Source organism: Ochlerotatus camptorhynchus, unplaced genomic scaffold (assembly GCF_037179485.1).
Source record: "Ochlerotatus camptorhynchus isolate MF236.1 unplaced genomic scaffold, CSIRO-AGI_Acam_v1.1 ptg000491l, whole genome shotgun sequence".
Lineage (NCBI taxonomy): Eukaryota > Metazoa > Arthropoda > Insecta > Diptera > Culicidae > Ochlerotatus > Ochlerotatus camptorhynchus.
Genome location: NW_027040976.1, coordinates 2,522,478 through 2,535,550, shown reverse-complemented (window position 1 = coordinate 2,535,550; position 13,073 = coordinate 2,522,478). Strand labels below are relative to the sequence as shown.

Sequence of the window (13,073 nt, the reverse complement as noted above, 5' to 3'; positions counted from 1 at the left end):
TACATAAAGCTAACATACGACTAATACAGGGCTTTGGCGCATTATAAGTCGGATTATTACTAAGCAGGCTTGTTGGTTACTTGGGATTGCCTCCTCTCTTTCTTTCCATCAGCATAATCGAAAATTTGATATTCAGAGTTTTGCTTTCACAAAATTAGAAAGTTTGGTCCATGTTCAATATTTAATCATAATTTGCTACTTCAAGCAATCAAATATTCGTACATCCCATCAGGATCATAATTCTAAATAGTCATTGGATAGCTTAACTACCCTATTTATCCGCCTCTTAAGCACATAATGAGGAACTAGTATTCAGAAATATATCTATTAACTTTTTGCCATTCTTGCATTTACGCAAAGACGCTCCAACCCATTTTCAGAGGTTTAATTTTTGTTGGACCGAACTGAACACAGCACCACCCAGAAACTCGTTAATTTACTTGGTGCATGAATTTAGTAACAAATAATAACGTTAAGCTCTACTCAAAGATGAAAATGAATTTTTACCATCCCTGTGGATCCCACTTCAACACAGGGACGGCCCAAAAGCATCAAAATTCAGTTCGCCAAGCAGAATCTCACGAACACTAGCGTGTAAATTCATAGGATTTTGACAGTTCTTACAGTAATGCATCTTTAATTTGTAAACATCATCCAAAGTCCCTTCTTTTTTACATATTCTGCACAACCCTGACCAGATTTCCCGCCATTTTTTGTATGAATGGGGCGTGACAGAAAGTACTTTTGTGCAGAATTTGTTAAAAAGGATGGACTTCAGATGTTAATCTAATTGCAAATAAAGAGGTACCAGACATGTTTACACTATTTTGTGGCTATGAGAGGTACATAATACATTACATGCAAATTTTCTCTTAACTGGAATATTTTGGTTCTTTTGACGGGTGAAAAATTAACGTCAATTCTTTTTAGGTTGTCTTTGTAGGAGGATGTGGGGTTTGTTATATAAAAATAACGATTGTCGCGTTTCATATTATTTGAACGGGACCGAAAACAGTCTCAGTAACTCTTTCTGTAAAATATGTGTGGTCCTGAAAAGGACCAATTGTTCGATCTACACAAATTCCACATCCTCTCCACCCCATCGTTGGTTGTCATCAAGATGATCACGCCGAATGCTGCTTTTTTAACACACCGTCCGTCCGATGCGAAAATAAGCGGATTCACAACAGCATTGCTCTAGCCTGACTGCGCTATTGTTCAGTAGAGGTAGAGGGAAAAATTCCACCTTTCCTGATTTTCTCCTGCTTCTGCTTGCCACGCCGCCCGAAGCGTTAATGAGCGGAGGAAGTAGTAGTAGTAGTAAAATTATGTTTATTTCTGTTAATTATGGTAGTACATTGATATATCATTTTAATTGATTAGCCTACTTGGCTCTTCATCTTTGTTTAATTTGATATTCTAATTTAATATTTGTGTTTTTCAACTAGAATACCAGCTAGAACCAGAATACCCCTTTAGGGATGCGTTTTATTTGAATTGAAAAAAGTGATAACCTACCTAACTACGAGTATAACTTCCCAAGTAACACAGTTTCGTGCATTTATGTTGAGTAAACTTCTTTACAACCAAATTCAGGTATATAAAGGTTATATAAACTGTTATATAACATGTGTGTTGCTTCTAATGTTTGAATTCCAGCCAGGAAGTGGATCTCAGAATTTCTAGTCCGCGGGGGGCTGTTTAGGACCATCCTAAGGATCTTGTTCTGGATCGTTTGGAGTTTAAGGTGATGGCATTTTGCGCAACTCTCCCAGATTGGCATACCGTACTCGATTACAGGAAGGATGATTTGTTTGTAGACAGCAAGCTTATTTTTCAGGGACAGAGTTGACTTCCTGTTGATAAGTGGATACAACGATCTTATCAAGATGTTGCACTTGGTTTTTGTTTTGTCAACGTGCTCCCTGAAAATAAGCTTGCTGTCTAGTGTTAGCCCGAAGTACACAACCTCTTTGGACCATTCCACCACTGTGCCGTTCAGGCAGATCTTGTTATTCTCCGACGAAACAAGTCTAGGGGATTTAGAGTGTAGAAAGATAATGACCTGGGTCTTTGCCGCGTTGATACGGATCTTCCAGCTGTTGAAATGAGCGGGGGAACGACAGCAAAGCTCTTATATAGTTTTACAGGTTCAAACAAAACGATGTGCAGCCAAATGGTACTCGATTATGACGACTTGGTTAGGGGAGAACGTTTAATTCATCACTTTTATTTATACATTTTCGACATTTTTTTTTTTTGAGAAAACTGGAAAAGCATTTATTGTAGTAGATTGTGAGCGTTATTTTCTATCGACTAATGTATTTGGATTTAAATTTCGTCGATTAATGACAAAGTTATAAGAGTTCAAAATCTTACACCTTTTCATGACGGTCGATTTTAGATTTTCGATTTTCCGCCAGTACCTAGTACCTAGTACGTAGTCTACGTCAAAAAAACTACAAGGGACAGCACTATGGGGTTGTAAGCAATGGTGACGTAAGACTACGTGGTCTTATATAATAAATGTTATTTGTTAGATGCAGCAGGAGCTTGTGTTTTGTGTAAGAATAAGAATTTGAGCAGGGTTCTCTCTGTTTATACTCTTTAGTATGACTATGATTGCCCTGAAAAGAACCTTTTGATATGAATTTTAGTTTAGTTAGACATGTTCAGAAATTTAACTCTTCTGGAAAATCTTGGTGACCCTGAAAAGGGCCGATAGCAGCTTAAAGCCTTTGGAAGATGATGATGACGAGAAGACAACTGGATCAGCAAATCGGACAGTACAATTCCATATTCTTCGGTTCAATGATTGGGCATGAGTCTCGGCCCGTCTGCTGCTGGACAGGGGTTGAACTGGTGTCTGCGATAGGTTGCAAACCGCAGCGAGTGAAACTTCAACCTTCTTACAATGAATGGGCACTCGGAAGAGTCTCGGCGTGGCTGCTGCTGGACACGGGTTGACTAGGCGGCTGCGACGGGTTGGAAGGATGCAGGGAAGGATACTTCAACGACGAATGGGCACTTGGAATAGTCTCGGCCCGGCTACTGCTGGACACGGGTTGACCCGGCCGTTGAAAAGGTGCAGCGAAGGATATTTCAACTTCGCTATGAGAAATGGGCACTCAGAACAGTCTCGTCCCTGTTGCTTTCAGGATTATAAGCATGGTTGGTACCGTTTTGCTGATCGTCCGGATGGTTCTACTTTCACACGAGGATAGTTTCTTTGTTGGTCATGTGACTAGATGAGATCATCAGATGATCAGACCAGAGATACATTTGACACCGCCAAGGCGAGCCAAACGACGGATGGCGAGTTGGTAATACCCTGGATATTATCACCAAGAACCTTGCGATGACGCTTGGCACCTCCTTTACCAAGACCTTTTCCTCCTTGCCACGACCAGTCATTGTTGCTTGTTAGGTAGAAAAGTGAACTGCCTAACTTGCCACCAAGGTTGCAAATACTCATTTCAGCCAAAACAATGTTTTTTTTTTATTATGAAATAATTAGATGCTATGATCATATTTTGAATAAGTAAGATACAAAAAGAGGTTTCAAAGAATGTGTTTAACATATTAAAACTGTTTATTTCACTTAATGAGAGTCACAATCAGCGATTTTTCACACACTCACTCACTCACATATTCAGCGATCGGCAAATCGCTGATTGTGACTCATAGAAAGCAAAATTTACAGGTTTTATGTTTCAAACGCATACTTTGTAGAAGAGGTTACAAGTTACAAGTAAAACATGTCATCATACCATCTTTTGGTTTTATTATTCAGAAAAACTTTATTTTAACTGAAATGAGTATTTGCAACCTTGCCTGCCACCACCTTCCTACTGCTGCTATTGCTGCTTCTGCTGCCTGTTCACCACGCCGTCCGAAGCGAAAATGAGTTGAGGCTGGACAGCAGTGCTATTTTATAACCTTTCAGGTTACAGCAGAATGATGTGCACTTGGTTGCTCGATTATGACGACTGGGTTTGGGAAGAACGTTTATTTCATAATGAGAGAGAGAAGGATAAGTAATTTCCATTTAATTCCACTACCTTATTTGCTTATGCTTGGCAGATACGCGTATTTCGTCAACAATGTGCAGACTTCTTCAGTGTCTTGTACTAATACTCGACTATTTCATGAAAACAGTGATAACATTATCACTTTTTATTTGTTCATTGGACAATGCTAGATATTTACCACTTTTTCAATAGTTTCTTGATAAAAAGCAACTGTTGGAAATATTTCTGATCGATTGGTGATAACATTATTGAAATTGGTTCATAATTTTGTTACATGTTCCATTTTTGGTTTTCACAAAGTGTACCCTCATATAGAAATCACAGACGTAGTCCTGCGTCAAAATATTGTCGGACAGGAGAAACACGAAACACATTGGAAAATGGCCAAAAACTATGAACATTAAAAAAAAACTACTTTCAAACCGCTACATCTCGAAAACGGTGTGACGTAGCAAAATTTTACGTAAGTGCTATTTTACCGAAAATTTGGTGTACTTTCAATATATGAAGCCGAACAAATAATTAAACCAAGTTTAGGAGCTTTTTCCAAAAACTTTGGTTTTTTTCAAAAATCATAACTTATTTGACCATTATTTCTCCTTCTTGACAATAGGTGGCATTCACCGAATAAAAACATAAGAACAAAACATGCATGTTTAGGAAAATTGATTTTTGAGTGTTTACTTGAAAATAAAAAATTTAATAGTCAATTTTTTTTAGAGTGTATTTTTTTTTTCAAATAGTTCGAGATGTTCATTCCAACATTTGCCGAAGGTACCAAATCGATTGGACAAACATTTATCGAACTACAGTTTTCTGAAAATATGTTTAACATTTTTCAGGCCTTTTTCAAAATTAAGGCTAGATTTAAATTGGGGATCTGAAGAAGCAAAATGGCATTTTTGGTCATGATGAACGTTTCTGAAAATTTTCAACCATTTAAAAAAAATACCAACATTAGGGTAGAGCGCTACTTCGTCGTAATCGCCCATTTCCGTTCTATCGATCAGAAAAGATCAATAATATCAATGATTTCAACGTGCACAAATCAATTATAGGTTTGTTCCAATGCGTTAGTTCATTAGCTACAACATAAATCCTGTTAGAACCGCATTGTATGAATATTTACGCTCATTGTTCTCAAAACAAAAGAGGCGCTCCTAGCGAATCCCCTTTTTCTACGTTTATCCGTAGGACGAAGAAAATCTAATGGCGTTTCAATGCGTTAGGACGGAATTGAAACTCGTAGAACGAATTTAGAATCAAGCAGCAGTGTTAGATTTTAATCAATATCTCAACAATTGGTGACTCTTTATCAAATCCAACGGTACGTATGGAAAGGTGAATAAATTTGTAAGTCATATTTGACAGAAATATTACATTTTTTGTTTAAACTCGTTCAGGAAAGGGAGGTAAAGCGCGGGTTGTGCTTAGTAGGACGGAAATTAGATCAAAAACCCTAATGGATTTCCGAATTCGTCTGGAATCGCTCAATTGCTTTTATAATGATAAAACACTGTTAAGGAGTATTTTGTCGTGATATCAATAAACAAACACTAAGGAGGTTAATGATTGATTTGGAGAACAGTTTTATGAAGGGATAGATTACTACATTAAATTCATTTTTAAAACCAGACTTGAACTACTAATAAACATTGTTTTATGCTATTGAATGCTGTATTTAAACTAAACAGATTAATTGTAGCCGTTATAAAACCATAATGAATCAGTATCAAATTCAAAAGGCTTCTAAGTTGTTACTTTGGATGTTTCACCATGAATAGAACCGCACCAACCAAACTGGTACACTTAGCCTATTGTGAGTTTGGTCAATATGCTTGTAGTTTTGCAAAATAATTTTGAGAACGTTTGCAGAAGGATTCGATCATCAGAGATTATTATTTATTATTTATTAGATATTATTTTCAAGCTATTTTGTGAATAACAACAATGGATTCTTTTAATTCCTTTAAATAACTATGCTCATTCCTGGAAAGCAGTTTCCAAATCTTTTCTACAGGAGTTTTTAAAACCTAAACTAAGAGTTTTTTTTATCCTCGCACCAGATTATGTTAATGCTGTTTTAATTTCTTAAGTTAGTTAGTAAGTTAGGTTTCCTTGTTGCCGTGTCTCCTTGAATTTCTTGAATCTTATGATGGTATTCTAATAAATAAGGTCTTCTCCACTTTCTTTGGTCGTACATCGGCGTTTGACTTCTCAGGGATTTTGCGAGAGGATTGCTTATAATAACAAACGGTACTCAAGTAGGTAAAACTGTCGCTAAGCTTCGATTGTTTGAAGTGGGTCATGAAGTTTCTATTTTGATAATTACTTAAGCTCATTTTTTAGTCAGTTGTCCCGGATGACAGATGAGTAATATATACTCCCTTTAATTTTTTTTTGCTCAACAACAAATTGAAATGGATATATTTAACTAACCGGATAGCTTCGAATCTTCGAGTCCGTCACATCGAATACTGAATCACGTTTGTCACACGATGTGCTAGTGTACGAGTGTTGATACAATGCACAAATACTGCACACATCCAATTAACATCTTCCACCAGAAATATCGAGTAAAAAGAAAACAGTGTCGCCGCTCAAATCGATCCCTTTGACTGTTAACACGAGAACAACGCACACAGAAGAAAAAAACAGCATCGCCTTTATTGAATCAGCGTCGTCGCACATGCTAAGCTTGATGAGTAGTGGGTCGCGCGCGCGCTTTCCTCACTGCTCCATGTGCGAGCATCGCGACGCGCGGGAATATTTCGTGCTATCTGTATATCTACACCTTGGCGGCCGCCTATGGCGCTCAGTTCACAACTGGACGATCTTGGGATAACAACAACCTGCTAGAAGCTCACCGTGTTTTACGTACGTGTGTCGTAAGTGTACTTGACAGCCAAAAAATTCAAGTGAAAATTTAGTGTTTAGTTTGCATGAAGACGTGAGTGGTCGGAGAAAGATTCCTAGAAGAGAGACACACACACGCAGTGTGAATTGAGTGCAAAACTTAGATGGACTGTTGTGGTGACGTACAGAACTAACTCGAGAAGAGGCTCTTTTATGCGGACAAGAGTCGAATAAGTAAGTGGATCAACTTCCTTCCTGCTATTTCCCTGCCTTTTGAAGTTTTGTGTAAAGTGACGCTGTGATATGGCTCTTGTTGAGTGGGACACTAGAGTGCGAACTGGAACTTCTATCGGTGATTAGCGTGAGAGTTTTCGGACTCAGCCACTCAAGTGGCAAAGATGTTTTCAACGAGTAGCATGATACGCACTCGATTCTCTGAAGGTGGCTGACTGACCGGGTCGAGATAAACAGGAAATTGAAAACGGGCGTGGTTCTTCGCATAGTATCATCACCAGTCGCACAGTCCTGACTCATCATCAACCTTTCATTCAAGCTTCAACGAGCAATTACCTAAACACGAGATAAATCTGATCTGCATATTCATCACAGCTTCCTCCTGCAGTTCCCACGGTGTCGAGTCGCGTTTGAAAACAATTCAATCAACAACAACAACATGTCACGCGTGTGCCACCTCACGGGTTACAAGAGTGTTATCTACCTTCGACTGAGACTGTGGGAAAAATGTGAGGCTGCTAATAAAATCGCGCATTAATTGTAGTGTTATTAACTCTGTGCTGCGGTTAGAGGGATCCTTCCGACTGCATCTCGGGAAAATTAAGTATGATTGAAATTCTATACTCGACGGTGATTAATTGATCCGTTTGAGGGAGTCGAAATTGAACCGGCTTCTAGTTGTTTGCTTCTGGTAATCGTTATGTGTTGAAGTATTTTTTGTTCTGTTGAAATATACATGTACATGTATCGATTCAGGTATAAGATTCAATTTGATAATTATTGCTCAATGATTTGTATTGTTTTCATTTGAATTAACTTATATTAAGATAAAGCGCAGTCTCATGAATCATACCTGTATGGATCATTAACACTCCAAACAGGATGCTTCCGGTAAAATGTGTAACGGCAAACTTGCAATGTTTGAAAAATCATAGCCCAGCCATTTATCAACGAATTTCGAATCTGTTGACGCCACTTGAAATTTCAGATTTTAAGAATTTATTCTGTATCCAGAGATTTAAAATTTCATGATAAGTTGCTAAAAAATTATATTTCAAACATTGCCAATTTGCCGTTACACATTTTACCGGAGGCATTGTAAATGTTAAATGAATTTCAGTGAAATTTTGACAGACGTATATCAGTACCGGACAAACATATATCACCTAGATTTTTTTTTTTCTCTCCAAAAAAGTGCAAAGAGCTGTTACTTTTCTGGATGTACATGAAGTTGTATATCTGTATGAAGTTTCAGTGATTTTAGTAAAACACATTTTTTCGTAATACCCTTCTTGATACTGAAATGTCTTGAAGTATGACGCACCTAATTAGCTAAAATTGTAGTAAAGACATGGATTTTTTAAATGTTTTTGAATTTTTAAAGTCCATTCAGCACAAAAAATGATGCATGCTTTTAAATTTGTTTCACCATTTAAAAAAATGGCAAGATGATACATTCAATCAAAGTGTGTGTTACTTCATACGTGAAGTTTACGATTACAGAGTTGGTATAAAATGCTATACAAATATCAACATTAAGCATAAGTGCGATGATCTTTTTTTTTCTTGATTTGTTTTCCGTCGATCTTGTTTTCTATGCTGAGCACCAATGCTACCGATGATAGGGAGGCAGCTTCCACACCTGGACCCTACCTATCGACTCATCAACTCATGAACCGGGGATAAACGGCTTTACTTCCGTTCCGAAGGAAGGCGTGATCAGAGATTTTATTCCTCAGAACATCCCGGCGGCGCCGACTGGGATTGAACCCAGGCCTGCTGGGGTGAGAGGCAATTACGCTTACCACTACACCACTGGCGCCGCTAAGTGCGATGATCTATCAGTGAAAATTTAACAGAAGCTGAAATTGAGCGAAGGGCCATTCATGCGACAATACTAATTAGATGCGTACTCAGATGATGGGTGAGGGGACTTAAGGTATTTCCCCAAATTCACTGGCAAACGAGTCGCGTTTGACTTGCTCATATACAGGAGCTACTCAAAATAACTAGGATAGGATAATTTTGACGTAAGACTACGTCTGTGATTTATATATGGGGGTACACTTTGTGAAAACCGAAAATGGAACATGTAACAAAATTATGAAAGATTTTGAACGTTAATAACTCAGCTGCCCCTGAACTAATTTCAATAATTTTATCACCAATCGATCAGAAATATTTCTACGCATCTTTAAAATTAAAGATTTTATCATTTTCTAAAACGTCACTATTCTAAATTGCACGAATGTTCAACTGTTGCTATGATAATTAAAATTATCACCGATTGCCTGCGAAAGCGATTTCCCTAACACAGATTTCAAAGTTGAATTCCATCAGGTCTCACCAAACGGTGTTTAATCAATCACCGCGTTGTGAGTGGTGGTGTTCTTCAGTACACAACAAAAGGCTGCCTGCAAGCAGTGAGCTGCAGCCCAATGAGCATCCATAGAAGGAGAAAAAAGCCGCACCGCTATTGATCGGATTCAGTAGCTCTTCGTGAGTCGCTGTGGACCATCTATGTCAAGCGCCTCATACAAAAGAGTATATACAGAGAGAACCCCGCTCAAATTCCTATTCCTACACAAAACAGAACTTCCTGCTGCAGTTAAGAAATAATATTTATTATATAAGACCACGTAGTCGTACGTCACAATTGCGTAAAACCCCATAGGGCTGTCCCTTGTAGTTTTTGGTCGACTTTGGAGTGTTGTAAATTCGTCAAATGTGCACAGTTAAAAAAAAAGTAGTGTACATTTGTGTTACTATGTTATTCATATAAGTTTACATTATAGATCGTGTAAATTTATGAGAAATGTCATGATTTTTTCCATATATTGTATGCAACAGTGGCGTCCCGTAACCACACTTTTTACCTGTGCACCAACTTTCAAAACCAGATTTAATGCCGTATTCATACTCGAATCGGTTGAAAAATACACTTAATCTTCTAGTTAACTCGATATCTATTCATTGCAAGCAATATTTTGATAATTGTTTATGTTTTTAGAGTTTGTGCACAGGTAGATTGAGGTTAAGGAAACGCCACTGGTATGCAACTATCCATTTTTTTAAGCAACATTTCCTGTAATGAATGTTTGCATGCATGGATGTTTACATCATCAAAGAATTTTTATTTGTGTGGCCCCATTTCAATTCTTCTAAATGCATTCAACTGCAAACCTAATATAGTGTAGCCACGAAAATAATCATGTTCACCGGATACCAGAGATAGAATGCCAGTTAAAATTGATATTTTTTACTAAATACAAAGAAAGAAGAACCATTTCCAAACCGAATGTTAAGCCACGAACTAAAATCGGCCTATAATCAACCGAAATATGGCCATTTCCCTGGAATCGGATCTGAAAAAGGGTTCTGAATGCAGTCAGATCTTTTAATCACTCAAAACATGCCGTGCGACAGCTCATTCATCATGGTTTTTTGTCAATAGGCTTTCGAGAGACTTTCAATGCATCATTCGCCACTCTTGAAACCTCCGGGATGCCCTCGGAGGAACCTGTAGCATGGGACAACTGCAATTTTACACCAAAACATGCCGTGCGACAGCTCTACCGAACCCTCATAGAACCTTAATTGTTACTTGGGCTCTTTCATAATGGTTTTTTCATGAATAGGCTTTCGATAGGCTTTAAATTGAACATTGACCACATAGGCCGCACTCGGAACCACCGGAATGCCCCCGAGAGAACCTTTAGCAGGGAACAATTGCATTGTAACACCAAAACATGTCTTGCGACAGCTCTTTCTTCGTGGGTTTTCAATAAAAGGCTTTCGATTCATTGGCGTAGCTAATGGGGGTGCCAAGGGGGCCAAGCCCCCTCTAGAGTTATCTAGCACCCCTCCCCAGAATTTTCGGTGTTTTTTGACTCACCAGTATTTTGTTAAGCTTGTCAAGTTCGATGTTACTATTTAACAGCGATTCATCAAATTGGACCACAAACAAACAAGTTCTTTATGTTGACTACTTTTCTTATGTTCTGGACTAGAAGAAACGATTTGAGAAGTTTATTATATCAATATTTAATCGATGGCATAATAAGACGTCTTGTGGTAATACAAATTAGCAATGAGCCCAGGGATTTTTCTTTAACTTCTGGGAACTTCGTAAACCTTCAAGGAATTCTGAGAAACATCGTAGAAATTCAGGATACTTATTATAAATATTGGAAACTTCATAGATATAAAAATAAAGTCGTAGAAACAAGGAAATTGGAAAAGTTCTGATAACTGCGTAGAAGTGGAACATTTATTTAAGTTTGAGGAGCTTTGTGGAAGTTAAGGGGACATTATTTTTCTTCAGGGAAACACATAATTGATCGGGAACCTCTATTTAATTTCATGGCACTTATTTGAAGCCTGAAAATGCTCTTACCGGTATACAGTACACGAAAATAATAAACTGGTACCGAATGACTTTAACCAAAACTCCATTAAAAATGTAAAAGATATCCCAAATATATTCAATAAGTAAATCGGGACATAATTATTGAAGTTTCAAGTTCATTCCTTTCGATTGGAATTAAAGTTAAATCTTGTTTTTTTATATATATATATATAACTCCAAATGTTAGTTATTCCGAAGCACCAAATAAAAAAAAATTCTGGATAAATGCTTTACTACTTTCCTTTCTCTTCAAATATCTGAATCATGACATTTTTGGTAACATAAAAACTTGATGAATCCTGATAAAACCTGATTTTACTGAACTTAGAAAATTTTAAAATTCAAACCCTTAGAGTTTAGGATTGGTTGCTATGTCTGAGATTGAACGGACGATGAAATATTGAAAATCTAAAAAAAAAGCTAGTTGCAAAATTCATGGAATTACCTAATTTATGGAATAACCTAAATCTAAGAATTTTTTTATGTTCGAGTTACTGAAAATTATGAGAACTGGACGCTATGTGATTTAATTAAAAAAGGAATTAAATTAAAATTGCTTGTTCAAAATCAGTATGCTTTTAAGGCTCCCCAAATCGAGGTCTCAATCGTAGTTATGAAATAAATATAGGTAAATTTATTGTTTCACCATAAAAGTAATAGTAAGCCTCAATATGCGCCTTTGGAGGGTGTTTCAACACTCGACAGGGTATAAATAGCGGGATCTTTCAATTAGAGTTGGATCCTTGCGATAAATGCGAGAATGACAACTGTAAAAAAATCGAATACTTCATCATTTCTCAAAAGTGATGGAGTAATACGGCATGCACTAAGCTAAGGACACGATATATACTACAATAGATCAAATTACTGGTCGCAGTGGAGTGGTCCCGAACAGAGGAAAAAAAACCTCAATATCAAATTGAAATTGAAAAAAATGACCCAAAAAAAAAAGTTGCTTTGACGAAATTTGATTGAAAAGCATCTTTGAAAGTTCTTATTTAACCGTAGTTAAGCAAAATTTAAAAAAAAAATTGCCACGGGCCCCCGCTAGGCCCCCTCCAGATAAATTTACTAGCAACGCCAATGCTTTCGATGGACTTTAAATAGAACAATGACAACATTGGCTGCTCTCGGAACAACAGGGATGCTCAAGGGTACCTGTAGCAGCAAACAACTGGAAGTTTACAGCAAAACATAGAGGGCAACAGCTCTTTCTTCGTGGTTTTTCATCAATAAACTCTCCATAAACTTCAAATGGATCACTCTCGGAACCTCTGGGATGCCATCGAAGGAACCTGTAGCAGGGAAAAATAGCGTTTTTCCACCAAACCATGCCGTACGACAGTCCTTTCTTTGTGATTTTTTTTATCAATAGGCTTTCGATAGATCTGAAGTGAATTTTGACCACATTAGCGTGCTTTCTGAACCACCAGAATGCCCCGGGGAATCTGTAGCAGGGAAAACCTGCATTTTTACAACAAAACATGCCATTCCGTAGCTCTTCATTCAGGGTTTTTCATCAATAGGCTTTCTATAGATTTGAA

At 37.5% G+C, this 13,073-nt stretch overlaps 1 protein-coding gene across 1 annotated transcript in view; it reads left to right on the top strand.

The window, feature by feature from the left end:
* The first annotated feature begins 6,865 nt into the window (after positions 1 to 6,865).
* Positions 6,866 to 13,073, top strand: part of LOC135712523 (protein yellow-like) — a 61,066-nt gene continuing 54,858 nt past the window's right edge. The window contains exon 1 of the mRNA XM_065235478.1: positions 6,866 to 7,121. The gene's annotated coding sequence lies outside the window, so the exon portion shown is untranslated. The remainder of the gene's footprint in view (positions 7,122 to 13,073) is intronic.